This window comes from Leptopilina boulardi, unplaced genomic scaffold (genome assembly GCF_019393585.1).
Source record: "Leptopilina boulardi isolate dan_hultmark-lab unplaced genomic scaffold, ZJU_Lbou_2.1 LbouV2_135, whole genome shotgun sequence".
Lineage (NCBI taxonomy): Eukaryota > Metazoa > Arthropoda > Insecta > Hymenoptera > Figitidae > Leptopilina > Leptopilina boulardi.
In genome coordinates, this window is record NW_026137680.1 from 8,702 (window position 1) to 12,942 (window position 4,241).

General features: G+C 21.7%; 1 long non-coding RNA gene across 1 annotated transcript; it reads right to left on the reverse strand.

Annotated features, from left to right (window-relative positions):
• Positions 1–709: 709 nt before the first annotated feature.
• On the reverse strand, positions 710–3,540 carry LOC127291366 (uncharacterized). The gene is made up of 3 exons (XR_007844596.1): positions 3,451–3,540; positions 1,855–2,252; positions 710–1,084 (listed from the first exon to the last, which is right to left on the reverse strand). It is a non-coding gene; the product is annotated as an uncharacterized LOC127291366 (long non-coding RNA).
• Between the last annotated feature and the right edge of the window lie 701 nt (positions 3,541–4,241).

Here is a 4,241-nt window from a genome sequence, read left to right on the forward strand (position 1 = left end):
AAACTATTTTTATGTAACATCTTTTTTCAATTTTAACCCGAAAAAGGGTTATTTTTCAATTTTAACCCGAAAAAGGGTTATTTTGCAATTTTTTAAGAATTTTTTGATTTTTTAAATTTTTTATTATTATTTTTTATTATTTATTGTTGTTTTTTCAATTTTTAGTTAGTAACCTATAATATTGTGTCTAATTTTAAGTGTCATTTACATCAAATGTTTTTAACTTAATAATTTTAACATTTCTTAATTTAAAACGAAACATCTTCTATTATATTAAGTTAACAAATTTCGAAAAACGACACCGACCCCGTGACCTCAACACCGTCCTTGAAAAATCTATTTTCAATTATTTTCAAATAAATCAAAATACTTTGCATATATGCTGTTAGAAAACCTTACAAACTATTTTTATGTAACATCTTTTTACAATTTTAACCCGAAAAAGGGTTATTTTGCAATTTTAACCCGAAAAAGGGTTATTTTTTAATTTTTTTAAGAATTTTTTGATTTTTTTAATTTTTTATTATTATTTTTTATTATTTATTGTTGTTTTTTCAATTTTTAGTTAGTAACCTATAATATTGTGTCTAATTTTAATTGTCATTACAATCAAATGTTTTTAACTTAATGTTTTTAACATTTCTTAATTTAAAACGAAACATCTTCTATTATATTAAGTTAACAAATTTCGAAAAACGACACCGACCCCGTGACCTCAACACCGTCCTTGAAAAATCTATTTTCAATTATTTTCAAATAAATCAAAATACTTTGCATATATGCTGTTAGAAAATCTTACAAACTATTTTTATGTAACATCTTTTTTCAAATTTAACCCGAAAAAGGGTTATTTTGCAATTTTTTAAGAATTTTTTGATTTTTTAAATTTTTTATTATTATTTTTTATTATTTATTGTTGTTTTTTCAATTTTTAGTTAGTAACCTATAATATTGTGTCTAATTTTAAGTGTCATTAAAATGAAATGTTTTTAACTTAATAATTTTAACATTTCTTAATTTAAAACGAAACATCTTCTATTATATTAAGTTAACAAATTTCGAAAAACGACACCGACCCCGTGACCTCGACACCGTCCTTGAAAAATCTATTTTCAATTATTTTCAAGTAAATCAAAATACTTTGCATATATGCTGTTAGAAAACCTTACAAACTATTTTTATGTAACATCTTTTTTCAATTTTAACCCGAAAAAGGGTTATTTTGCAATTTTTTTAAGAATTTTTTGATTTTTTTAATTTTTTATTATTATTTTTTATTATTTATTGTTGTTTTTTCAATTTTTAGTTAGTAACCTATAATATTGTGTCTAATTTTAAGTGTCATTAAAATCAAATGTTTTTAACTTAATAATTTTAACATTTCTTAATTTAAAACGAAACATCTTCTATTATATTAAGTTAACAAATTTCGAAAAACGACACCGACCCCGTGACCTCGACACCGTCCTTGAAAAATCTATTTTCAATTATTTTCAAATAAATCAAAATACTTTGCATATATGCTGTTAGAAAATGTTACAAACTATTTTTATGTAACATCTTTTTTCAATTTTAACCCGAAAAAGGGTTATTTTTCAATTTTAACCCGAAAAAGGGTTATTTTTTAATTTTTTTAAGAATTTTTTGATTTTTTTAATTTTTTATTATTATTTTTTATTATTTATTGTTGTTTTTTCAATTTTTAGTTAGTAACCTATAATATTGTGTCTAATTTTAAGTGTCATTAAATCAAATGTTTTTAACTTAATAATTTTAACATTTCTTAATTTAAAACGAAACATCTTCTATTATATTAAGTTAACAAATTTCGAAAAACGACACCGACCCCGTGACCTCGACACCGTCCTTGAAAAATCTATTTTCAATTATTTTCAAATAAATCAAAATACTTTGCATATATGCTGTTAGAAAATCTTACAAACTATTTTTATGTAACATCTTTTTTCAATTTTAACCCGAAAAAGGGTTATTTTTCAATTTTAACCCGAAAAAGGGTTATTTTGCAATTTTTTAAGAATTTTTTGATTTTTTGAATTTTTATTATTATTTTTTATTATTTATTGTTGTTTTTTCAATTTTTAGTTAGTAACCTATAATATTGTGTCTAATTTTAAGTGTCATTAAAATCAAATGTTTTTAACTTAATAATTTTAACATTTCTTAATTTAAAACGAAACATCTTCTATTATATTAAGTTAACAAATTTCGAAAAACGACACCGACCCCGTGACCTCGACACCGTCCTTGAAAAATCTATTTTCAATTATTTTCAAATAAATCAAAATACTTTGCATATATGCTGTTAGAAAATCTTACAAACTATTTTTATGTAACATCTTTTTTCAATTTTAACCCGAAAAAGGGTTATTTTTCAATTTTAACCCGAAAAAGGGTTATTTTGCAATTTTTTAAGAATTTTTTGATTTTTTAAATTTTTTATTATTATTTTTTATTATTTATTGTTGTTTTTTCAATTTTTAGTTAGTAACCTATAATATTGTGTCTAATTTTAATTGTCATTACAATCAAATGTTTTTAACTTAATATTTTTAACATTTCTTAATTTAAAACGAAACATCTTCTATTATATTAAGTTAACAAATTTCGAAAAACGACACCGACCCCGTGACCTCGACACCGTCCTTGAAAAATCTATTTTCAATTATTTTCAAATAAATCAAAATACTTTGCATATATGCTGTTAGAAAATGTTACAAACTATTTTTATGTAACATCTTTTTTCAATTTTAACCCGAAAAAGGGTTATTTTTCAATTTTAACCCGAAAAAGGGTTATTTTGCAATTTTTTAAGAATTTTTTGATTTTTTAAATTTTTTATTATTATTTTTTATTATTTATTGTTGTTTTTTCAATTTTTAGTTAGTAACCTATAATATTGTGTCTAATTTTAATTGTCATTACAATCAAATGTTTTTAACTTAATGTTTTTAACATTTCTTAATTTAAAACGAAACATCTTCTATTATATTAAGTTAACAAATTTCGAAAAACGACACCGACCCCGTGACCTCGACACCGTCCTTGAAAAATCTATTTTCAATTATTTTCAAATAAATCAAAATACTTTGCATATATGCTGTTAGAAAATCTTACAAACTATTTTTATGTAACATCTTTTTTCAATTTTAACCCGAAAAAGGGTTATTTTTTAATTTTAACCCGAAAAAGGGTTATTTTTTAATTTTTTTAAGAATTTTTTGATTTTTTTAATTTTTTATTATTATTTTTTATTATTTATTGTTGTTTTTTCAATTTTTAGTTAGTAACGTATAATATTGTGTCTAATTTTAAGTGTCATTAAAATCAAATGTTATTAACTTAATATTTTTAACATTTCTTAATTTAAAACGAAACATCTTCTATTATATTAAGTTAACAAATTTCGAAAAACGACACGGACCCCGTGACCTCGACACCGTCCTTGAAAAATCTGTTTTCAATTATTTTCAAATAAATCAAAATACTTTGCATATATGCTGTTAGAAAATCTTACAAACAGTTTTTTTTATGAGTCCAAAAAAATTAGGGACTTAGAAAAATATTGATTTCTTTATTTTTAATACTTAATTTTCATTTACAATAATGTAAAGTTATAATATGTTTTAACTTATTCATCGCATCCATTCTGCAATTTTCGTAAGTTGTTTTATTTCTTATTAATTTTTAAATTAATTTTTTATAATTTAGTTTTATATGAGTGATGTTATTAATAAATTATTATAATTTATTATATTATTTTCTTTATGTTACGCAGCCGTTACTACTCAGCGCAGCCAGTTTACAGTTTTTGTTATTACTTGATTATATTTTATATATTTTTTTTAATGAGGGAGCATATTTTATATATTTTTTTCTTTTAAATGGTTTTTTAATCCTTTCTATGCCATATGATCAGTATAATGATAATTATAATATTTTTTATGGCGCTGCCGTTACTGTTCAGCGCAGCCATTTCCAATTCAATGAATTAATTTATTTATAAAGTAGAGTTAGTAGATTTCTTCGTAGTCGAATTTTTTTAAAACATGTGTTAAATATTATTGTAATACTTCTTGGTAAACAATGTTTCTTACATAAATTTCTTTTTCATTGCCTATCTTTTTTTTTATTCCTTTTTCGCTATGTGTAATACTTGAATTTTTATATAATAATACTTTAAGATTATATTTTGAAGTTACTCTTGATAAAGCAACATATAA